Below are 26,532 nucleotides of genomic sequence, written 5' to 3'. Positions count from 1 at the left end.
ATTTTCTTGATGAGTTTTACAAAAGTGCCACTTCACTGATTTGGTTGTTGATGCACTTTGAAGTTACCAGTTGCTACTCTGAAAGACTTACATTGTTTGAAAACTATGATTCATGATTTTCAGGATTCTTTTAAGTAATTCTGAAATATGATTATATGCTGAGGCCTGATCCTGCAAACACTCATGCATATAACAGCCTACCGAGGGAAACAGTGGGGGCGAAGGACCTCTCTGGCTTTAAGATTAAGCTTGATAAGTTTATGGAGGGAATGGTTTGATAGGATAACATGATTTAGTCAATAGGTCAATAACGTGCGACCACTGGTAATTAGTACCGAGGGTCAATGTTGGGATATTGAAAGTCTTTTTCCTGAGTGTCTGGCTGGAGAGTCTTGCCCGCATGCTCGGGGTTCAGCTGATCGCCATATTTGGGGTCGGGAAGGAATTTTTCCTCCAGGGTAGATTGGCAGTGGCCCTGGAGGTTTTTCGCCTTCCCCCGCAGCATGGGGCAGGGGTCGCTTGCTGGAGGATTCTCTGCTACTTGAAGTCTTTAAATCAGGATTTGGGGACTTCAACAGCTGAGTCAAGGGAGAGCATTATTTCAGGAGTGGGTGGGTCAGCTTTTGTGGCCTGCATCTTGCGGGAGGTCAGACTAGATGATCATAATGGTCCCTTCTGATCTTAAGTTCTATGATTCTATGATAAGTAACTACTCATCTGAGTTGTCTCACTGAGTTCAATATCTAGCCCCTAGAATTTAGTCTTGACCCTTTTCCTCACTGAATTCATTGAGACTGCTCAGGAGAATAAAATTATTCAAGTTCATAAGTGTTTGCAGGATCAGGCCCATAGTTTGCATTTTAGTGCATTTGTTCCACCACTCCCACATCAATTATGGATATTAAGGTAAGAAGCTAAAAATGATATGGGTTCCTTTCCTTTAATGTGAAAAACAATTTCCATAACTTTAGGTTCATGATTCGGCATGTTCGATATAAATAATTTACATTGTAAGTGCAAAAACACAGTTTGTGCAGAACCAGAGTAAATTGTGTCTAGCTTGCCCATAGCTGAAATTGGAAGGACATAAGTACCAATGTTAAGGCTCCCCATGTAATTAACTTTTGGAAGGTCCTTTCTTACCTCTAACAAAGATCTTATTGCTCATTGTGTGAATTTAGTATTTCTAAAAGAGGCTGGATTGACAGTGTTCTAGACTGAATGAGCAGTTTGAGGAACTAAAGTGCAAACTTACTATGCTGCCACATCAGCGGGCCAAATCCTGAGCCCATTTCAGTTTAGGATCTAACTTAATATGTCCATCCTTATCTAGATGGACCATCATTAGTTCAGCTTCCATGCCTCCTCAGTCTTTGGTCTCTCTGTCTGGATTATCAGCAAGGGTGCCAATTAGCTGGCGAGTATGGGGAGCTGTGATCTGCGCTCTGATGAGAAGTGAGTTCTGACCACCAAACTCATTTAGCTGAAGACATCATGACCAGCCCAAGAGAGATTAACCCGTCACCAGCGCACACACTGTGGATATGTCTACACTGCATCTGGGAACGAGCCTCTCAGCTTGGGTATACAGCATGCTCCCTCTAGCATGCTAAAAATAGCAGTGTAGATGTGGCTTTGATGTTGTTGCTCGGGCTCTCAAGCCAATCCCACTCTCACCCCCCTGGCTGGGGAGTTGCTCCCCAGTGCAGTATAGACATTCCCTGTAGGTGCACAGGGCAATAGGAATTGAAACACATAAACAGTCCATTCAATCTGGTAACCAGTTTCAGGAAATGGCCTGTTTCTGTATTTTCTAGTGTGCAACTGATTGTCTGTAAAACTATGAGGCTCCTGTTGGCCCTCTACAAATATTAATGTAAATCACCTACATCAGGTGTTTGGCTATTTGTGCACTAAAGTCAATGGGGGAGTAGGCTTAATACCTTCTCCTGCTTATATAACCTCAGATGTGGAGCCCAATATCCCTTTTAATCTCTTGTAGCTAGAAACTTCCTCAAGCATCACTTTCGAATGATAAAACAATTATGCAATGAACATATTGGAGTGTTCTGGGGTTGTTTGGGAATATCTGTAGCAAGCTATGAAGGGTGGGCAAAGTGAACAAATCCCTGCGTGCCAGCACAAGGTGAGAACAGACAGTGTTATGCTATTTTCTATGCTGTGTTCTATATGCAGAGACAGATGATAATTGGTTCCCAGAAATGTATGCCAGAAATGCCCACTAATTCAGATTTCGTTCTAGGAAAACAAAGCCCATCCAGAATATGGAAAGAGGTGGGTTTTTTTTCAAATGTTTTGCTTTATATTGATTTTTTTTCAGCCTCAAACACCCAGTTACCTCTAAGCTGCCTATCAGATCACAGAGTTCTATTAGGGCTGGAGCAGCACTAGAGAGCATTGAAGTAAGTGCAGTCTATGTTCTCCTGCACAGCTGGCCAACGGAAAGTAGGAGGTAGAAACAAGGCTCTGCCCCTTCTGGGGACACTTGGCAGGGTGCAGGCCCTACATCTAGGAGAGCACAGAGATTGCAGTTGTGTCTAGTCCTCACTCAGGAAGCACTGGGTGAGGCAGGCTCACACACACACATTAATGAATTTATCATGCACCTTTGGCCATCTCACATGCCTCTGACCACTGATTCTTTCTCCTCTAACCCCGAGACTATTTCCAACAGCACAAACATCTAAGTAACTTCACGTGGTTGCTATTTTTTTTTAATGAACCAACCACGAGATTGCTCCCTTCCTTTTCATGTGAAATCACCTTACAGAAATTACACCTGCCCCAGACATGTGTTGGGCAACATGCAGTCCTGGATTAAGAACAGGACCTTTATGTTACTGGAAAGGGGAAATTCCTGAGACTCCCAATGAGATAACCAGCACTTGTAACCAGTCCTGGAAGGTCCCAAGCTGAAAGGCTTTTAAATAAGTGACATTTTTTAGGTATGGGAAATGTATTTTAGGTAATTCTGAGTTTTTAATGGTTCCCTCTGAGCCCTGCACAGTTGGACTCATGGTAACTAAGCCACCTGGCTTTCCAGGTGAAGAGTCCTAATACAAACACTCTAAAACATTTCTAGCATAACTTGTCTGTATGATATGTGGCACATACATGGTGCCAGATGATGTGGTATGGCATAAAGGATCAGCATTCATTTGGAATGAGCAACATGACCAACTTGTGACTTTAGCACTTGTGATTAATGAGGCATGCCTATTCATGCTGATTGACCCAGAGTATCACACCGTACCATCACATATTCTCTCTCACACTCATATACATCATGTAGGTCTAAAATAGCCATCCTTCCCACCTCACAATTATTTGTATTGCTCTTTAATTAAACCTGTCTAGCTTGCCTATATCTTTCTGGTTATTAGGTGCCCAGAAATGAGTGCAGTCTTTCAGGGGAAGACTCACCAAGTAAGTAGAGGGAGGAACTATCTGCAAATTGTTCCATGATGTGAAGGTACAAACAGTCCAATATTCAGTGGACCTCTTTTGCTGCCACATTGTGCTGAATATTTTGATCTCACCTATTAACCTTCTGGTGTTACTAGTTTCCAAGTTCCTCCCTCCCATTGAATAGCTATGTCTTGCATTATATTTGCTCAGGTGTGTTAATTTGCATATTTTCAAGGTTATTTTCCTCTTGTTATTTTCTGCCCATGTTTCTAATCTCTCTCTGTATCCACTAGAACTTCCCAGCTGCAATCTGTGAATCTCATTAACATGCTGTTTGCCCCCTTGTCCAGAATGAAGATGACAAACAAGACTGGTCAGAACTCCAGTCTTTGTGGCATCTTCCCACAACATAGCAGTTTTCATGTCACTCTTAATCTGTGGTCTTTATTGCTTGTACTTGCGAAAGCTCACCAAAAGACGCAACAGATCAAAGAAGTTTTAAACACCATGTAAAACAGAAACGATGAAAGGTAGGTAAGGATCTTTCTTAGGGTAGATAAAGTTCTTCAGAACCTGTTGGCAATAGCCAACAAGGAGTAAAATATTTGTTTTACCAGCAGGCCTCCACCAACTGCTGTTACATTTAGGGCTACCATGCTTCACATTTTTTCTAACCAATTTGGCTCCATTGTTATTTCATCGTCATCACCACCACACTTTGAACTTCCACAGCTCCTTCCATCTGGGATCTCAGAGCACCTTAATTAATTAGAATTAATTACTTAAGCTTCATACCACCTCTGTGAAGTAGATGTAAGGTAGATGATGCTAAAAATGATTTTTCTTTGTGTAAGCTAGACAAATTCAAACTGAACAGAAGACATACATTTTTAACAATGAGGGTAAGCAATTAGTGGAACCGTTTACCAAGAGTTGTGGTGAATTCTCCATCACTGACAATTTTAAAATCAAATTGGATGTTTTTTCCCTAAAAGATATGCCCTAGGAATTATTTTGGGAAAGTTCTATGGCCTGTATTATACAATCACAGCGGTCTCTTCTTGCCTTGGAATTTATCAGTCTATGTATTTTAGATAGACAGACCCAGTTAAAACTTGTTCTTCTTAGTCAAGCAAGTAAAGAAGAAAGACAGAACAGTGCAAGACTCACTTCAGCATTTTCCTGCACCCCTCACCACCCATTGGTTCCCTTCTCATGCTTTTTTTTTTTTTTGCCGGAAGAGTGATGTAGCCTATTGTTGTTTCTTAGCTCTGCCTATATAATTATAGCAGTAGTTAGCGTTAAACAAAAATAAAAAATCTATGTTTAACAAATTCCATACAATAGCTGTCCTGATATCTCCTAACAACCCAGTTTATTATAGCCTAAACAAATGCTGCCTCTTAATTAAAATGAGAAGAAATATGAATGAAGGCAGATGCAATATTCTTCTGCAACAAAGGACCTGCCCGTTGTTTTTTTGGAAGCAGACAAAATTAAGACATGTCACATTTCAGCAGAATAAAAAATGCAAGTAGGACATTAGTCCAAAGCTTTTGTATTGTGCATTTCAAAGTTTGGACCCAGTGGGTGTGGGCAAAAATAAATCAGGGCCTCCTATAGTGAAAATGTATTTGGGATTCAAGCATCTAGAATTTGACCCTATCTTCGGCTCCCTGGGATTGTCAGCTGCTTCAGGGGTTGTCTGATATAAACCTCCTTTTCTCACTTCTAAGAATTTTTATCTCGGAGTGTGTTTGAAAACACTTCAGAAAAAGGGTGGAAAACACAGAGTGCCTTCTTTGAAATACACTCCTTTGTTAAATTCCTTTCCCAAGGGTAAAGAGGCTCTCAGACACCTGAGGGCAACAAATGACTCTATTCAACACTCTAACAAATGACCTAATAAACTCCCAAAGGGTTACAATAGCTTATTTGTCATCATTTCTCGTCAGCTATTTATAGCACAGTTGTAAATTGAAGCAAAACAATAAACAGCTAATTTATTACCTTTTATTTTGAACAGTCTCTAGAGACCAAGTGGTGCTTTTAATTCTTTTTTCAAACAAATTTTTGCAGCTGAATTTAAATGAATCCCACACATTTCACTTTAAATGAGGCTAAAAGTATAAAACTACCTATATGCAACAAACTCATCACCATTTTGCACCCCTTCTTTTGAAAATGTACAGAGAGCTGCTTTGGAGAATTCTGTTTTGGTTAATATATTAAACCAGTGGTTTAGTAGTGTTTATTATGCCTTTGGGGAGGGGAACAATATCCCCAAGTCATAGTTTGATTGACTATATTATACATGTCTTTGCCTTATAGCTTAATTTCCACCAGACCAGAATGGGAAAGTGGTGATATCAAACACAGTGGCAAAGATTCTGATCTCAGTTACACCAGTGCAAATCTGCAGGAACTCCACTGAGTTAAAATCTGGCCCAGTCTGTAGAACACTAGTACCAGATCCTGGTCCTGATATTACTCATGGGATTGGTCTGGCCATGCAAAAGGGCTATAAAACTGCCCTAATAGGATAGCTAAGGATTTCCCCAGTATAGATTGTTACAAGCTAACATAAAAGTTAGAGTAGTCTTGACTCTGCTCTAATTTATATTGAGGGCCAGTTTGGACTCATGCTGTCCTTGGGATCCAGAGAGAGTAAAGGTAGATCTAAGCACAGCTTGACTAGACCCAAGGATTGGAGCCGAGATCAGAATTACTGCAGGCCCATTAAGACCTCCATCCTACTGTTTCCCTGTCCTATTTTCCAACCTTCCAAGGCTTTTTGAGTTCTTGTATTTATTTACCTATTTGCAGTTTTGCTCACTGTGGCAGCCTCCTAAATTACCTGTCTCTTTACTTTGAGAATCTTAGGGAGATAACACCCTGACTGTCTTACTTCAATGTACTTTTTGTACAGCACACACAACATAATACCGGGCATGCAATGCACTGATCAGAAAAGATATACAATGCATCAAGCTATCTGGTCAGAGGAAGCAACTGTCAAATAAAGGGGAAAGAATAGCACAGCTAAAATTCAGATGGGAGGAAACCAAGAAATGGTGAAGAACAAACTTATTAGTGATTATACTATTGTAGCACTTAGGAGCCCAGTCATGAATGAGGTCCCCATTGTGCTAGGCACTGTACAAACACATAACAAAACCACTGTCCCTGCCCCAGAAACCTTACCATCTTCCCTAATGAAACAGTGAAGCAACAATTTCCATTACTTGCTGTATCTAAATGTTCTCTTAGACTATGTCCTCATCGTATCCTTAGGCTGAGCCAGGACAACTTCTGTGGGGATAGTGCTCTTATTCCCACCATCCTCTCTGCCTGAGCAGCAGTTCCTCTTGTTGAAGCTTTTTTGCATTATTAATTTCTGGAATTGTGGATGGGTAAGTAACACACACTTCAAGAACAGTGAAAACTTAGGATTTCTCTAATCAGAACTTCAACAGATTAGATTTTAAAAAAGACATATTTATTTTAAGTTGCAACACAGGAGACAGAGAAAATAAACTATTTGAAACATTAGCCACGTTATTCAGAGTCTTATCTAGAGGTCTGGAGAAACTTTTAGAAGAGTGACTGACAAAAGAACAGTTATATGGCCAGATCCACAGTTGGTGTAAATCAGCATAACTCCATGAAAGTAAAGAGAGCTGCACCAATTTACATGAACTGAGCATGAGAAATTAGCCAGATATTACCCTGATAAAATCACAGGGTCCTCCATGAAACCTTCAAGGCACATTGTCTTATTTGTGACCCTCCCTGCAGCACCATCTGCAAAATGTCTCTTGCCATTTCTAGTAGCATGCACAGACTTGCTAGCTCCCCAGTCATCATCACCATCACTGAATATTCTGGCTTTGCTAGAAAATGCCCATCTCCTGACAGCAGGAGTCCAACACCTCTGTTACTAGTCTAATTGGGTTACTAGGAAGTTACTACATTACCCGCAGGTTCTAAGAACAGATACAACTTTAGATAATGCTTTCCCAGCACAGTTCACCACCTTTCATTCCAAATATAAGGCACACTTCTTCAACCTTGCCTTTGCTCATATAAACACATTGATCATAATGCACTTTCGTGTTGTCATTTTATTCTGGTTGGTCATAATGTTCAAGGAAGGATGAATTTCTATATGCAGCTGGAAGTGCAGGAGAAAAAAATGCTGACAAGGAAAATGTGCAAATTTCTTAAGGAAATAATAATGGAATATTACACATATCTACATATAGTTAGATAATGATAAAGGCCTGATCCTCCAGACAGAGCTCTCACTGAAAGAAGTACAGGTAGATTGGGCATAAAAAAGACTTTTATTAAGTGACATTTTTCATATATATAGTATGTACACACACACACACACACGTACCAGAGAGGGGTTTATTTAGATTGTTCTTGGAAGCTCTGTATCTAAGGGCCTTGCCTTCTTACTAGAGTTACCACTGGTTCAGCTCTATCAGTTGTGGAACTATTAATATAAACAAGTTTACTGGTGTTTTAACCACAGTGTCACACAGACCTGTTCCAAGTAGGAACTCAAAACGGTGGTAGCAACAATGAGAGATACTAGCTAAATAAGCCTAGAACAGACAGCCTAAGATTCACTCTGTACATCCTTCTAACTTGTAATAGTTAGGTCTGAGGTGTTTTTTTGTTTTTTTGGGTTTTTTTTAAGAATAAAGGAAGATGCTGTAACATAACCATAATATAGTGTTAAAATTAAGTGCCTCTCCAAATCCCAGATCACGTATTTAAACAACCTTAGACTTAAACAATAGTCGTAACCAGACAGACATATGGTAAATATGGCCCATCCATTATGTGTTACGCAAACCAAGAATGTTGGAGGAAGGGGGGGGGGAGAGTTTGGTATTAAAAAGCGATCTGGCATTATGTACACTCACATAACCCTTTCAGGGGGAAGAAGGAAAAAAGTTTGTGAAAAGGGAGGAAAAAAAATCTTAAAAAGCAAAGCTGAACACTTTGCTGCTGTGCAGTGAAACTGAGAAACGGTCCCCCCTGCTGGGGAAGTTGATGAATAATCTGCAGATCTCAAGCTGAGCCTTGGGCTCCGAGCGGCTGGTATCCCATACTAACACTAATCAACCAGTATGAAACATCCATTTTAAACGCAAATGAGGGGGGCTCTTTCAAAGGGGCTGCGAAGAGGGGAGGGAGGGGGAGTTCAAAGCTCAAAATGGTTCTCTCTCTCTCTCTTTTTAAAGAAGACAGAAATATGGTTGGTTATTATCTAAGTTATTGCTACAAAGAATTTTGAAATTAAAAGATAAGCTTTCCAAGGAAGCTCAGTCATTTTCATAAAGACGGACTTAAAACAGATGTGCCCTCCTTAATCGGGGTGTGCTTGAAAAAATATAAATGCATTTTTAACATAGCAGGGGGGGAAATCATATGGTTACATATAAGTCTCCTGGGCACAAATAATAGAAAAAACTCAGTCTCAGTGGGTTAAGTACCTTGCATATAGCCAACACTAGAACTTCCTTATTTAACAAAATGAGTGGTGAATAATTAGCCTGTTTTAGAAAGCAGAAAATATCTTTTTGTAGTTATTGTTCTGTATTCCTTCTTTCTTTCTCTCTGGCAGTTTCCTATTCAAACAATTATCTAGTGGGAATTAACTTCATCACCAGGGTCAATCTGTGACTGCAATTTAGGCCATAATATTTATGCATATTGGCTTTTTGTGATTTTTCCCATCCGCTCACTATTTCATATACATCATCAGTTTCCAGTGATGCACTATGGAAAAGAAATTCTCTTTCTAAATATCAGTTTTCCTTAGTTTCTTGTTGCACTCATGTCAATGAGAGGGTTTTTTTTCCAGAGTAAGGACTGGCGGTTTGGGCCCTTAATCATTCCACATTTGCTAAATTTACTCTTAAAATAAGTAGTTTCAAATGTGCTATTTTTGCCTTGTTATGGCTCAGGGACTAGCTAGCTTGTCTTTCTGGAAGAAAAGAAAGAAGCCAACCAACTCTTACCAAGCCTTTCCTTGAGATCCACAGCTACCATCTCACCAAGAAAACACCAATGTGTTTTGATTACAGTAGAACCTCAGAGTTACGAACACCGGAGTTACAAACTGACCGGTCAACCACAGACCACATTTGAAATTGGAAATACACAATCAGGCAGCAACAGCAGCAGAGAGAGAGAGGAGAAAAAAGCAAATACAGTACAGTACTGTGTTAAATGTAAACTACTAAAAAAATAAAGGGAAAGCAGCATTTTTCTTCTACATAGTAAAGTTTCAAAGCTGTATTAAGTCAACGTTCAGTCACAAACTTTTGAAACAACAACCATAATGTTTTGTTCAGCGTTACGAACATTTCCAAGTTATGAACAACCTCCATTCCTGAGGAGTTCATAACTCTGAGGTTCTACTGTAGTTGTTCAACTACACTATGCAACAAATATGATAATGGCAAAAAAAACCTGGTTCTATGAAACACCACTGAGTTTTGCTTTATTACAGTACTTTAATGGCTAGTTATTCTGGGGAATAAAATGTGTGCCTTCTTCACAGAGACTGGAGGCATACTGCTCTCCTCTGCTCTTTGCGCTGAGATCAGCACAAATTCAGGGATGAATGGGAGCCCTTATGCCCACATACAAAAATGTTCCCAATAGTGCAAAGGCATTGCAGCTGCCATTTTGATTAGACTTGCAAAAGGCTTTTAAATTATGCTGAATGGTGGCTGCTCACTGCCCAAAGGAGCAATTCTGGCTGCTGGAGCTTATTAGGACATATCCAGTAGGGTATGTCCAGTTGCCTTTTCCTTGACCATGCTCCACAGTGACTGGGAGGGGAGGGAAATAGGAGGAGGTGCTACAGCAGCCCTATATCAGGTGGGGATTCCTCTTTGCAGGGGAATCCTCAAATAGGCAGTTAAACCAGTTTTACGGCTACTTTGTGCCACCAGAACAATGCAATGCAGCCAAATGAGGGTGGAGGATCTGACCCCCATAACTTCTGTATGAACGGGACTTTCTTCTGATTAAATATATACATTAAACATTGCATTAACATAGTTTTATAGGTTGTTATACCCACCCATATAGAACTCTGAGCCTGATATTGCAATCCCTATGCGAACTTTGAAGGGAGTTTGCTAAATATAAGGGATGTAGGACTGGTCTTTTCATTACTAGTTATGTCAGCTGGCAACCAGAATCATAACTATTACCACAGACCTACAAAACTACAGCTAATTATTATAGGGAGTGAGGCACAGCAGGATGCCCTTTTGTGACAGATGTCAACTGTGCATGACTCATAAATATTATGGCTTCTTAACATGCAGGAAGAAAGTAACATGACTTTTTTTTTTTTGCAGATTACCGCATGAAAGCGAGATATTCATCCTTTGCAAACTGCTAGCAAACCTCTCAATTTAAAAGGGACACTGTCAACTTAAAATATCACTCATTCACCTCCACTGTATGTGACATGAATACTATACAAACTTATTAAACGTGAGAGAGCATGTGATCCCCATCTCTATCCCAAAGGGCTAACAACCCAAGAGCCTCATCAACAAAACTCCCACTGACTTCAGTGGGAAATAGACCATATCCTAACTGGCCGGCACTTGCAACCCCTTACTTAGATTTGCAGCTCTTCCTCATGAGTCCAGGGAACTAGATGCCTGCACATGGGCTTGTAGAAATACAGACTTCCAGGATTAGGCCCTAAAGGGCCAAGTGAAGTCAGTGGAAGTTTTGCCAGAGACTTCAATGGGAGTAGGATTGGGCTCTAGGTGCAAAGTCTGGGATGGTTACGTTAGATTTGGTCTTACTGCAGCCTCAGGATTTTTCTTGCAAGAGTCCTGTCACAGAAATTTTAAAAAGTAAGAACTATACTGTTAGGGACAGATTTTCAAAGGTGTTCAGCTCCCCGTGAATAAAACTTCACACAGGTGCATGATGAGAGTTGAGTTCTTTTGAAAATCTGGCCATTAGAGTTATATGTTTCCTATGAGAGCCAAGCCAATGGCCAGAGATGTCAATGGAAGATCTTTGATTAACTTTAATGGGCATTGGACTGTTTCAGTATGTTTGGAAATGAGAATTGGGAATGCATGTCCTTTGTTTGCTAATATTTTAGGAGTCCTCCAAATGATCATCTGTCGTTGACGTAAGATTTCATCTCAGGCCCTGCCTAGATGAGAGAAATTTGCACGGTGTAACTATATCAATGTAATTACATTGGTTGAGACTCCTAATGTAGATGCGCTGTATCAACACAAAGTAGGATTTACACTAGTGCGACTAACCCCTGTAAGATACTGGAGTTTACACTGGTGTAGTGCATCTTCATTGGAGGTCTGCAATAATAAAATGACATCAATGTAGTTACACTGATACAAATGTATTTAGTATAGACTGGTCCTTAATAAAGCATGGGAACTTGTTAACAGCATTAACTTTAACAATTCTGTAATAAAGGCCCAATCTTGTTTGCCTTACTCCCATGTGTGTTCTCACTGAGTGAGTAAATGGAACAGGATCTGGGCCTGAATCTCACACCTTACAGCACAATATGCTCTTTCTTCTCACATGTTAAAATGGCTTTGGAGTTCGTTTTAATTCCAGATTCTTTTGGCTGCTTCAGCCTCAGCAAGACTTAATCTGTGGGTAGAACAACACTCATTAAAAATTAAGAAAATGTTAGTTACAGTCTAATTATAATAATTATAGTCCTTGAAGTTATCGGATCTGTACACTATTTTCATGATATAATAAGCTGGTACCTGGAATTATGTATTCTGTCTGTGTGCATGTTTTGCTAAATCTTTTAACGTATTTCAGTGAGCAGGTCATTAAAACTGGAATGATTTCTGCAGTTTAGATTACACATTTTATGGTCAATTTCATTTAATGTTCTATGATGTAGCATATTAAATGGCTTGATTCTGTTTACGCATTGGTATGAATTGATATTAGCAGTATAATTTTTAGTGGCATTGATTTCCTCGAAAGAATAATAGCTTATTTCTTGGACAGTTTGCATTTATAAAATAAATTGGTGTGTTTAAACTATATGAGGTTTCTAGTCAATACAGTAGTTATAGCATTCACATATTTGATCTGTCACATCAATGTTAAAGGAAAACAAGTTTGAAGTTTCCATGATGATTTATTTTTGAATCCTACAACTAACTTAATTAATCATGCTTGGTTGTTAAAAAGAGTTTCCAAACTTTTGAAGTAGTTTTTGAATCTAGGGTTACTACCCATAAATATTTAAAAAAAAAAAAGAATGATTATTTACTGCCAATTTGGATGAGTCTACTAAAGAAGTTGTTTTTTATCCTCAAACTGAAGAGAAGTGGGTCATCTGGTCTCTTGATTTCCCTAGAGCTCATCTGACATAAAATCTCTAGAGAATCAAAGTCAGATTAGAATACACAAACCCTGCTGAAATGAATATATTAGTTAAAGTTTGTTCTCATGCAGCATTCACTGTGCCTCTGCATTGTGAGACTGAATCACTCAGAATGGCACCTTCTTTGTTAATGCTTTTGGGGCTAGGACCACTCCATTAGAAAATATTGTGCACCTTAAAGTTCGGAGCTTTTCCTAGGTCCAAATCATCTCCCCCGGATGCACAAAAAGAGGGGACACTCTGTATGTAGATTCACTTCTTCCAGATGGAAAGGAGATATCAGCCATCTCTGTGGTATCATCCCCTTCCCCTCACAGAAGGATCTTTATGGGATTAGGATTTACCTGCAGAGAGTAACTAGGCAATGAGCAGGCTGGAGCCGGGAATGGGCAGCCCCATTTTGGATGGAGCACGCACACCCACCCACAAAATAACAGTCTCGGGATGTATGATCTTTCTCATGAATGAGGGAATCGTACGGGCAGGAGGACTGTCAGGGGAAGGAGGACTGTCAGGGGCACAGAGCAGGTTTTGGAGGCAAAGGGCCTCCATATAGCTGGTGTCTAGCTGATTTCTGAGGCTGTAGAATTTGTGGGCATTCACAGCCTGTTCCATGATATGGACAAAACATGCCTCCAGATGGAAAACTGGTAGGAACATTGAGCTGAACCCCACAGAATCTTCCCCCTCCTTTAACCCTTCCCACAGTTTTTATAGTAGGAGGCAGACTGATCCAGCCACTTGGATACCTCACAGGTATTTTTCCATGTAATCTATTGAAGTCCTCATTTTGATCTCACTTAGGCCTTGTCTACATTAGTGTACTCAAATGGTGGTTCTTCAATCAGCTGTGTCACACCAGGTCCAAAGGAAATCTTCACACTAGTGTAAGAGAGCCAGGGATGGGGTGTGAAAGGGCAAATAAATATTTGAATAGCAAGAATAGTGGCTAAAAATATTCTGTTTGTCAAATGTGGGTGAGATTTGTTATTTTTATTGAGGCGGGGAGGAAGTGGGGTTAATTATTCAATTTACCCATTCCTAATAACGGAGCTATTTATCACTGGCACACCACCAATTTCAATCTCTTACCTCAACAGTCATTTTATTCACAGACACAAAAACTTCGCCCCACGCTGTATAAATATGTACGGGGAATGGCAACCCTTTCAATGCAACATGCTCATATTGTCAACTTTCCAAGTCCTATGTCTTTTAGTGCCAAAAAATTGCATGTGTCTGCATGTCCACAGACCTCATTCTTTATATGTACGTATATTATAGATTGTGTACCTACTGGAAAAATGTGAAATTTAATACTAAAAGATTCTCAGTCTAATTAAATATCTAATTATCAATGGGCATCCCATGCTGCTAGATTGAGAGCCCATATTGTCTAAGCAAGAAAGTTCGTAGATGTTTTAAACATTCTATTCTCCTTTCAGTATAATGGGCAGCATTAAGACATGGGATCCTCACTGAGCAATGATGATACTACTGTGGAACCTGTGCCAGGTTACAGCAATAATTGCAAGCCCCCCAGGATCCGAGCTCAGAAATTTTTGTATGTTCTCAGGAGACAAAGATGAGTGATCATCAAAGGCAGAGGAACACAGCATGACTGTCATAAGCCTGAAGTTACAACTTAGACATGCAATAGAAAATATCATTGGTACCTCTCCAGTGCATAGCCTGTAGTAATTAAAAACTTGATCCCTGCTGTTTTATCATCTCATTAGCAATGGGGGTACAAGACTTTTATCCTTGTTTGTCAGGAATCAAACATAGCAGAAGGACTCTGATTATAAATTGATGAAAGTAAAGTTAAACTTTTAAATAAGAGCAGTTTCCGTTCACAATGTTTTTCAAGCTGATTAAAGAGATCTCTTTTTCTGTAAAAATAATATCCAAGTCTAACATAGAATAGTAGAGGTCATTCTCTAGGAACGGGACATGAAATAGCATTTGAAAAGCACATATACTTTTAAAATATTTATGAACAGAAATAAAGACCAGTGCCTCAGAAAAAACTTTCTGAAAGTGCTAATACAGAGGGCGTCAGCCTTTTGATTAAGTTTAAAACAATCCCAAATCTTTCAACTGTATCAAGTTTGTAATATCTTTCATTGTATGGTGATTTCAGGCAGAGAGCTATCCTCACTACATCAGAGAGATATTCTGGTTCCATTAATGATGAAATTCTGTTAATAGCTATAGTAGCGATATTCTACTCCTGCACTCAGCCAACAAGCTACTCCAGCATTTGTTTCAACACTATACAATTAGGACCTGATAAAAAGTCCGTTGAAGTCAGTGAAAATACTACTATTGACTTCAGTGGTCTTTGGATCAGGCCCCTTAGCGAGGATTCTTCAGAGCATTCCTTTCTCTCCCAAGGTGAGCACTGAGGCTTCCAGAAACATTGCCACTCTATTGCATTTTTAATAAATCTCTGACCTGAACAGTGGTGCGACCCTTGAACTGGGCAGAGGCAAATTTGGAGGGAGAGAACAAACGGGAACATCCTCTCCTTTTGTTTCACAGCATCTGAAGTCATATTCCCTCCCTCCTCCCCACCTGCTTTTCTCCCATGAATCTCTGTTTCTCTTTCTTCTTTTTCCTCTTCTTCATAAAATCTAAGGCTCTCCTGTTGGAGGTCTAACAGGCTAAAGTACCTGAACCACTGTGCTGACATTTATTAACAAGTTTTTATCCTAATAAAAAAGCCGGACCTATATCTTTTTATCACGACTAGGGGGCTACCTTTGATGTTTCAGGTCTTAATAAGAAATGACAGTATTCATTATTTCTGAGTAATGGTGAACAAAAAGTGAAGAATCTGAATAATTTTTTTCTTTCAACCTGGCAAAAGACAAGTCCTTTAAGCCAAGAAGACTAATCAAGAGCTCAAGGACTTTTTTTATGTGAATAAGACAAGCAATGTAAAACAAAGCAAAAATCATGGTACAGTAGCTCATTACTTTACGATGATTACTTTACTAGAAATAAAGTTATCAGATTCAGCAGAATTCATTATGTCTGAGCAAATGATCCATCAAAGACAGAAGAAAATTACATGTTTAACTAGCTTCTTTCACAGAAAATTGCATCTTTAAAATATTGTCCCTCATCAGATAAGTGATTCTGTTGTTTAAACAATCTCTGATCAGTATGAAAATTTAAAATAAGTTTAAAAGGGTAATGTTCTATTGTGTGAGAATTTACAATGAACAAAAAAAATTTTTTTTGCCTAGTCTACATGGTAATGTCTCTTTTTAATATGTGTCTGAACATTGGCAATGAAATTGGATGGGGACAAGGTTAAAATTGATAAAAAGAAAAAAGCTATTTCATACAGTGCACAGAGGGCTTGTGGAACTCATTGCTACAAGATACCATTGAGGGCAAGAGCTGTGGGGAATTCTAAAAAGGATTAGGCACTAATATGGATAACAAAAATATCTGAACATATAGTAATAACTATTAAAAAAAAACCCAAGAGTTCTAGAAGGGTTTCAGGCTTTAGGACATAAGCCAGTCTCTAACTAATGGAGGTTAAGAGGAAACTTTTCCAGGGGGAAGATTATCCCATAACTGCCAATGAAACATTCTTTTCACCTTTATTTGAAGCATCTGGCCATTCTCAAAAACAGGATCCTGGAATATATGTACCACTGGCCTGATCCAGTTTGGTGTTTCCTATGATCCTAAATGAAAACAGAACTCTGCAATGTAGACTTTTTTAAGCAATAGGATATTCTTCCAGTAGAGAGATGTGAAGTAAGAACTATACTGCTCCCAAAAGGATCAATAACTATGAGAAAACACAGTATATAAATAAGACACATTAATTCTTGAAAACGAGTTTCAGAACACATGTTAACAGTTTGAAGTCAATGGGCCTCCTTGTGGGTGCATGTATCACAGTGCAGAATTGAGGGTCATATTACTAAAATGAACCCCAAAGGAACTCTTCTTAATTTGCCAAATACAAATATATTTCTGCATCACATATCTCAAAGATGGAAAAAAGCCAAAATCTTTATGCTCCCTCCTCTGCGAAGTTCAACATTATTCCAAAGAATAAATTCATGATATACAAATGATCCTATTTTTACATGGGTTGCTATGAATATCAAAGCAGAAAATCCTTTACTTTATTATTTACCTGCATGTATATGAAAAAATTAATTTATGTTTCAAGGTCTGAATTAGTTTTATTTTAATGATATACTGACAGTTTATATTTCAAGGTCTGAATTAGTAGTGGTGTAATGATTTACTGACAGTTTATGTTTCAAGGTCTGAGTTAGTTTTATTTTAATGTTTTACTGACAATCCACAGCCCAGGACATTAAATCTTGGTCTTCTTCAGTTTAGACTAAAGAGAAATACTAGAGAGAAAAAAGCAAATGAGAGTCCTCCAGCAAGATACTTTGAATCACTGTAATCAGAATAAAAGCACAGATCCCTCAACCTAAGCTAACCCACATGGACCAGCATGACATTTCCACCATCTCCTTTCTTCAGCCCCAAATCCTTTAAATTAATAACAGTTGAGGAATGCATCATGGTGTGTGTGCTCTAAGTTATGAGAGAAAAATGATCTGACAATTCTGTCATTCAGTTCTTCACTTAGCCTTTCACTCTGTTCAGTGCTAGAAGGAATGATTCATTGCACTGGGTGTGTTCTCAGGTCCATGGGAGGGCAGCGTTGTCAGGAGGAGGAATACAGAGCCTGTTTATTTATGTATGTCATTTTGCCAGGGTGTCTAGTAATCTTTGTGTTGGACTGAGTGGTTTGCTTCATTAACTTTCCATTTGTTTTTTCAGGTTGATAAGAATAGGATGTGTGAGGGGCCTTTTAAAACAAAGTATTAAAAGATAAATTATTTCCACTACATCCCTTTCCTTAACACATTGATTCATCAAATCTCATCCAAAGCTAACTGTGAAGAAAGATCAAACTGTACATTCCCATGATCTGTGTTCAGGACCAGCTGCTCCTGTAAGTAGAGAGGATCCAGATAGAAACAGATCCAAGGAACAGGTGACATGAAGGGGCCACCAGCTCTGTAGCCACAATCCTGTGTGACTGCATTATGGGGTTCAGGGTCTATGAGTAGGGAGTGGCTGAGGCTCTCCCTGGTCTTGTCCCCTCATAGGTCCCACAGACACTTGCAGAATATGTTGAGCTATCTTTTTTTGTTATGCTGGTGCTCTCACTGGTCAGTGAGCCCCTGCTTCCCTTCACCCCACTTGGGGTGAAGGGACTCAGCGACACTAAGGTAATAGGGCTCCTGCAGGAGGTGTGGTGATATAGAAGCCAGGAGAAAGGGGGTGCTATGAAGTAGCAGAGTGGATGATACTGACTGCCATGGTCTCTCAAGAACTGTGCACATCTCAGGGATCTATTGATCTCCAGGGACAAAATCACTGCTGGTTCTGCAAGTGACTGAGATGTGGTGGTGGCAACAGTCAGGCCAAAATTCCATGGCCTTTCCTATGCTTGAGAAATCAGTAAGGGTGGCAGAATTGGGCTCAAAGACAGGTAGAATTGGAGGCAGTTGGACATGCAGTGCGAACACAGGGTGAAGCTAAACATGCATCAGATTAGTACCACTACTTTGAAAAACTGTTTTTTCATGCTGTAGAGTGTCCTGTCCCTGTGTGGGAATAACCCATGCAGGGGATGGATAATGCTTTTGGACCTGAGGACTGCCATTGTTCCATTCACTCCCACGGAGTAGCACCCTAACTTCCAATCCTGAAAATTGTTCTATATGGGCAGACATCTATGCCTGTACTGAGCCCTACTGACTTCACTCTTGGGTCTGCCTGGATGGGACAGGATTGGGTTTGCAAATAGCCTCTGACATTAACGGCACTACTTATTTAGTAAGATAGTTCTCAATGAAAGTGAGGGTGGCAGAACTGGGCCCTCTGAGTCAGAATCTGGACTAGTATAAACTGTCATAGCTCAAGTGAACTCAGTGGAATGGTGACAATTTACACTGATAAGCTCTCAGTGGTTAGTCATAAGTATCTATATTAAAATAGTTGAAGAATCATTTAATGGTAACAAGAGGAACTCCTTTTGTGACCTAAGCTGCTCTGTGACTAGAAGTTTAATGTCAATATTTGTTAGTAATATTTTTATATTTTTTACTAGCGATACCATTTTTTTCCTGTGAAATAATATTTCAATGGTCACGTCAGCAAGCCAAGAACTGGCTGGTGCTAGGACAAAACAGGTTGTTGTCGTATTTAACACACTGGGTGAAATTAAATCCTGGGCTTAAGTGTTCATGTGATTATACCAGTTTTTAATTTGGCTCTGAATCATAAAGAAGTGCCCATTTAAATGAAACTGCTTATCAAATATATAACCTGCTGCTAGAAAGGATGTTCTGGGCAGCTGAGATCCCATCATTGAAGAAAGAAGATCTGTATTTCCAATATAACAAGTATTAAATAAACACTTGATGTTTACCATAAGGAACAGTGTGCATTTTATCATAAGCTAGACACTCTAGTAAAGCATAGCATGCTTCATAGCATTATATTTTCACAGAAAAACAGGGCTGTATCTAAAATAACTTCTATCCATGTTTGCATACCTATGTTTTATTTGTCCCTTTTCTTTGTGTAACCTAATTCCTCACTATAGATTCATTTTCCATGAGGATAGTTTAGTCGTATAAAAGGAGCATTAGCATTAGATGAGTAGACCATGTAGAAATGTAGTAATTGCAACAGCACAAATAGGATTTGTTATGGAGAAACCAAAAGATTATTTCAAAGAATTACTAGAGGAACCTGTTAATCCTCAATCTACCCAGATACAATGGGATAAATTACAGTAAAACTCAGAGTTCTGTCTTCAGATTGTTCACAGCATAATTTTCGTTTCTATTTCCCAGTTATGCAACAAATACATCAGAAGAGTTTGGTTATGACTCTGATTAATCTGAGAAATCTTCACGTATTCTCTTTTATTGTACTTTTAGAATTTGTATGGTGCTCAGAAGCCCCTGTGATGAGGGTAGTATAAAATATTAGAGTCTGATTTTCAGAGGTGCTGAGTATCAACAGCTGCCATTGGCTTCATTTGGAATCCCAGGTGCTCAGCATCTTTGAAAAACAGGCCTCTAGCGAGAAACATTAGATAGGAATTCACTAAAACACCGAAAAGCATTTATCTTTGATCAGACCATCTTTTGGTCTCAAAGACATTAAGTTAATGAAGATCTCTAGTGGCTTATACAGAGAATAAAAGGAAAATTGCTATTGGAGAGGGCCATCCTACTGGGGCTGCATATGTGTCACTCAGAGCAGGCATTGGACTAGTATTGTTAGTTTCAAAACATTGCTTGTTTCTAAATATTGGGCTAAAATCCTGCTTGCCTTACATCAGGAGTCTCACTGAAACAGAATAGGACTGCTAGGGTGGATAAGCATGATTCACCCCATTCACAGTCCCAATCATTTTTCTCATTTGGCCATGGATTGATTATTTCTGGATACAATTAACCCTGCTTGAGTGAGTGCTTACAGAGAACTTAGATACGAGGGGCATGATTGTCAGATGCACCTTCTCATCTACACTTGTGAAAAGAGGGTACTAAACATTACCCCTGGAATGAGTGGAGAATTCTGATTTGGTAGCAAATTATACCAACTTTGCCTGTGCAAGGTGTGAGAAGCAGCTGCATGCAAATATTTTTGAGTGTAAGAATTTAGGTCAACAGAAATGCAAGGTAACTCCCGGCAAGTTGCCCATGTTGACTTTGGACACCCTTCGTGTAATCTGATCTATCTGCTGAGAAAAGAGGGACAGCCCAGATCCTGTGGAAAGATGAGGCACACACTGCTTGCTGTGAAACTCAGTACTGTATTAGTTCCTTGTCAGGCTGCCCCATACACCTGGAAAGACCCCAGATAAGACAGCCTGGTACAGGAAATATCAGGTGTATATATACAGCCCAGTTACCTTGGACACAGCAATGGGAGTCATAGAAGCCGTGAATATTACTAAGACTCTGGTCAAGATATCTGCTACTCACTGAGAACTACTGCCAAGAATAGCAGATGTTGAACATATAAGCACTGGCAATACACAACCCTCAGCACAGATATGCTGCAGCACTGATGAAATCTCAGTTCGTGGCACGTATTCCTGCTCTGGGGCACATGCTACAAAGGAACAAAACAGCCCGGGATCTTAGAAACACTGGAGATGCCTGTTCTAGACTGAGAACTAAAACATCCCACTATCCCCAATGCACTGCAGAACCAAACCTCCCTGTCCACCTGCCTTGCAGAGGAACACAGGTGAAGGATGTGCAGACCAGAGCATGCAAACATATGTTTAAACTTATTGATGCTCATTGGTATTTGTGAAGAGCACTGAACTTGACTTTTCCTCTGGACCACTGAGAAAGAAGCTTGAATCTCATGAGCTCATCCTAAACTGGGGATTTCAAGGCAAGCCTGCAGCATTTGCAGGCCTGCTGAGCTCTTTATAAAGGGTGCATATGGTTTCTCAAGAGGATTGCTCCCTGAATTGGTTGTTTCCTTTCACTACCAGACAAGTGGTCCAGATTAAGGCTTGAGTGCTTCCTGCAACTAATGGAATGCCTTCAAAAATAAAACACATCTTCCACCGGGTGAGCACTAGGTCAAGTCTACCTGCTGCAGCGATCATTTGAGTTTAGGAGAGTTCATCCCAGAATCTGGAGTGCAGCTCTCATTCAATAAACAAAGCATAAACATCATCAAGGAGGAATTAAAACAGTATCATAAAATCATACGCACTGGTAGGCATATAAATCAGGACTATAATGTAGCAGGTCAAACAAATAGCTATTATTGCCACTCTTTTTTTTTTTTTGGCACTGCTTGTTGTCTCTTTCTTCTGAGATGCAAAGACACAAGTCATTCCCAGGCACAAAGGGAGAACTTCCAAGATAAATATGTTTCTGACTCACCCAAATCAAAGCTGACCCTATAGCTGAAGTCCGTGATAAAAAAGAAGAAAAGAAAGAAAAAGAAAACTGCTTCCCTCCACCACTAATGGAAAAGGAACTTCAGCAAAGATAGTGTGAAAAGGAAAAGGAAAAGATTGCCCTCCCCAACTAGATCTTTTAGGTTCTTATCATTAATATAACATTTAACAGACAGCCGTCTCAAATGTAAGCCAGCCGTTCTCCCTCTCAAAAAGGCTTTTTGCTTAGCCAAGCTTAAAACAAATCTTCTCTTCAAGATAAACATTTCACAAAGTGAAACATAAATGCAGTAAAAAATCAGCAAGATGCAGCATGAAACTGTACTATATTGGGATGTAAAATATGGCCTTCCCTGAGGTTTCCCTCTGGGCCTCATGCCTAAAATCCTGATCCAAAGCCCATTTCAAAAGAAAGACTTCAGATGCCTCTTTGGCCAGACCCATATAGGGTACGTCTACACTGCAGTCAGATGTGTGATTGCAACGTGGGCATAAATACCCACGTTAGCTTCAATCTAGTTAGCATGGCTAGAAGTAGCAGTGAAGACACAGTGGCACAGGCTTCAGTGCGAGCTCGTACAAGCCCATGCTGGGAACCTGGATAAGTACTCATGTTGCTAGCCCCAATGAAACCCATGCCACCGCATCTTCACTGCTATTTTTCCTCTCTGTTCTCTCCCAGTGAAACCCCTGACAGATACTTGTGGTGGAAATCTACTGCTCTCTACTGGGAATGAATCCCCTTTGTGGTCCCAGGACCAAGCTGATGCAAGGATATGCAATTAATGCAGCTATTTACATGGAATAATTGCATATTGGATTATTGTTATTATTGTATATTATTTTTTACACATACAAATGATGTTAGAAGAATATTATTAAGGTTGAAAAGTCAAGCACTCAAAAATTAGGAAATGCCAGAATTAAGTTTGTCCATGCGGATACTGAATAGCTGCTTATAAAATGAGTCGTGTGCTGAATGAGCCAGAGGGCCAATGGGAAAAATAGTACATGATCATGTCACTAAAGACTGGGCCATAATGCATATGCACAAAGGGGCCAAGTTAAGGTTGCACAGGCAATCTCATGCTTGACTTTGCAGCTCAAATAATTAAAAAAATATTTGTGTGTGTGTAATTGTCTAGGTTTTTTAAAAAGCAAACCAATATAAGAGAAATTCCATCATGTGGCATCATTTTGACACCCACATGGTACATCAGCAGGGTTGGAATCTTTAGGTCCACCACAGACACCTCTGCCCCTTGAGCTAATGGAGTGACTGATTATAGGTGGTTATGCTCTACATGGACCAATACCAGAAGGGTATGAGACACATTTTGTCAGTGGGTTTTGCAGATAATCGGACAGCAGAGGAACGGTGAGACTCAGGAACCTTGGTTTCCATTCCAGGCTCTGGAGGGCACAGACTTTTCTGTCCATTGACCCTTCTGCCCCATTCCTTCCACCGTGGCCTTGTCCCAGTCCTGTTTCTTCTCCACCCTGGTTCCTCATCCCAGTCCCACTCTTTGCCTACACAATCACAGTCTTCACTCTTCAGGCTTCTCAACCCAGCCCAGTCTCCTTGCCCAGCCAGGCCTAGTCTCGCCCTCCAGACTCATTGTCTGAGTCCCAATCTCCCCCCACAACACCTCCAGCCTCCCCCACCTCCTGTCCGAGTTTCTTTGCCCAGTCAGTCAAATTCCTCTCTCCTGACTCCTCCTCTGATCTCTCTCTCCCCTTTCCTGCCCTGGCTCCTAGTCCTAATCTCCTTCCCTGGGCTCCTCATATGATCTCAGTGTCCCTCCCTACCCCTCCCTGGCTCCTTCTTCCAGTCACTTTGGCCAACCAGTCTCAGTCTCAATGCACCCCAGTTCCTTGTCAGATATGTCTCCCCACCCCACCTCACTTTCCCTCACACTGGTTCCTACACTTAGTCTCCTTGTCCAGCCAGTCCCAATCTCCTACATTTCTCCCTACTTCCTGTCCAATCTCACCCAATTGGCTCCCAGTCCCCTCCCCCTTGCTCAACCAGTTCCAGCCTCCCTCCTTCTGATTCCCTGCCCCAGGCTCCTTGTCATAAGAACATAAGAAAGGCCGTACCGGGTCAGACCAAAGGTCCATCTAGCCCAGTATCTGTCTACCGACAGTGGCCAATGCCAGGTGCCCCAGAGGGAGTGAACCTAACAGGCAATGATCAAGTGATCTCTCTCCTGCCATCCATCTCCATCCTCTGACGAACAGAGGCTAGGGACACCATTCTTACCCATCCTGGCTAATAGCCATTTATGGACTTAGCCACCATGAATTTATCCAGTCCCCTTTTAAACATTGTTATAGTCCTAGCCTTCACCACCTCCTCAGGTAAAGAGTTCCATAAGTTGACTGTGCGCTGCGTGAAGAAGAACTTCCTTTTATTTGTTTTAAACCTGCTGCCTATTAATTTCATTTGGTGACCCCTAGTTCTTGTATTATGGGAATAAGTAAATAACTTTTCCTTATCCACTTTCTCAACATCACTCATGATTTTATATACCTCTATCATGTCCCCCCTTAGTCTTCTCTTTTCCAAACTGAAGAGTCCTAGCCTCTTTAATCTTTCCTCATATGGGACCCTCTCTAAACCCCTAATCATTTTAGTTGCTCTTTTCTGAACCTTTTCTAGTGCTAGAATATCTTTTTTGAGGTGAGGAGACCACATCTGTACACAGTATTCGAGATGTGGGCGTACCATGGATTTATATAAGGGCAATAATATATTCTCAGTCTTATTCTCTATCCCCTTTTTAATGATTCCTAGCATCCTGTTTGCTTTTTTGACCGCCTCTGCACACTGCGTGGACATCTTCAAAGAACTATCCACGATAACTCCAAGATCTTTTTCCTGACTCGTTGTAGCTAAATTAGCCCCCATCATGTTGTATGTATAGTTGGGGTTATTTTTTCCAATGTGCATTACTTTACATTTATCCACCTTAAATTTCATTTGCCATTTTGTTGCCCAATCACTTAGTTTTGTGAGATCTTTTTGAAGTTCTTCACAATCTGCTTTGGTCTTAACTATCTTGAGTAGTTTAGTATCATCTGCAAACTTTGCCACCTCACTGTTTACCCCTTTCTCCAGATCATTTATGAATAAATTGAATAGGATTGGTCCAATCAGTCCCAATCCCACTTTCTTTCCCCTCCTTCCTTTTCCAGTCTCACTAGACTCCTTGTCTTAATCTACTCCTTTCCCTCCCCTGGCCTTTGAATTTCAGACAGGTGCTTTCCTCCTCCACACTTCCTGAGTGCCAGCAGGTTGGTCATTGACAGCACAGGATAGCCAGGCTCCCTGCTCTCGTTTCTAGTGTGTGGCCCCACCCCAGCCTGGAGCAAACATTACAGGGCTATCTGGCTTCATCAAGTTAGCCCTAGGTTGGAAGATGATGCACGGGTAGCGTGGTCACATATAGGAACTATGAGGGGATGGAGCATGCTCAATTGCTCTATGCATAATCTTGTCCACACTAGAAGTTGCAAGAAGGTCAAACATGCTCAGTCAGGATGGAATCTTTGGAGATTTTAGTTGCTAGCATTTAAGAATTCTCTACTAATCACATTCAAACTGCAGTTATTCAAAGGCTTATAACTTGGGCAAATTTGGGCAGCAGAGATGACAAAAAGAATACCCTTGATACAAAGACCACCCCTGGCCAAATTTGAAGTCCCTGCCCTGAAATATGGGGCATTCGATTTTTTTCAAAGAAAAGGTCACACACATGTTTTAACATGGTCAAAAAACACCATGTTTCAATCTTGGAAACAGCTGATTCAGTTTGACTGAAACTTAAAAAAAATCCAGCTTGAGACATATAACCTGCCCGGTCAAATCTGAGTTTTGCAAATCTATAAGCAACTGAAAACGAGGTCTTATAATGGCAAGTGTTTGGCAACCTTAATAATAGGCAGTGCTACAAGCTCTGCCCATAATACAATGTGGGAAATGTACACTTCCTCTTATAGAAGATATAAGGGATAAGGGGTTTGCGCTGATCAGCTTATGGTCTAATTCAGATAAGCAAAGTACCTTTATCTAAGTACTGAGTGATAAGGCTCCCCTCACCATGGTTGAAGCAAGCAAAGGTGCACATGAAGCCAAGCATGGTAGAAGGAGATATGGAAGCCTGTTGCAAAGGCCACTGAGAGTTTTTCAAGGGATGTTGGAACCAACCCATAGAGAACAGTTAGGAGAGAAGATGTAGATGAGTCAAAGGGGATGTCAGAAGAAATTAACTTTAAGGAAAATACCAGAATTTAGTTGCTAGGCACTGACAGCATGGCATAAACAGAGGGCTAACTGGAAACGTCTGCTTTATTATTGCAATGTGAAGTCACAAGGCAGAGCCATGGGTGATAATTGAAGGGCTGTAAAACTATATCAAAACAAATAAAGAAGGTATTTCAATCATACTGTCCTTTCTTTATACAGTTTCTGTTTTTAAGACCAGCACCTCTTTACCTTCAGACACATTTTCAGAAATACGATATGTTAGTAAACCTCCATGTAACTGCCATGCACTTCTCCAGTGCTTTGTTTCTCATCTCAGAAGATAAACCAGATATTTGTGGCAGCTAAACAGAAGTCCAGATTCTGGCACCCACATAATAAAAA

The sequence above is a fragment of the Mauremys mutica genome, chromosome 16 (genome assembly GCF_020497125.1).
Source record: "Mauremys mutica isolate MM-2020 ecotype Southern chromosome 16, ASM2049712v1, whole genome shotgun sequence".
NCBI lineage: Eukaryota > Metazoa > Chordata > Testudines > Geoemydidae > Mauremys > Mauremys mutica.
The sequence above is the reverse complement of the archived record's forward strand: the minus strand, read 5'-3'. Positions refer to the sequence as shown.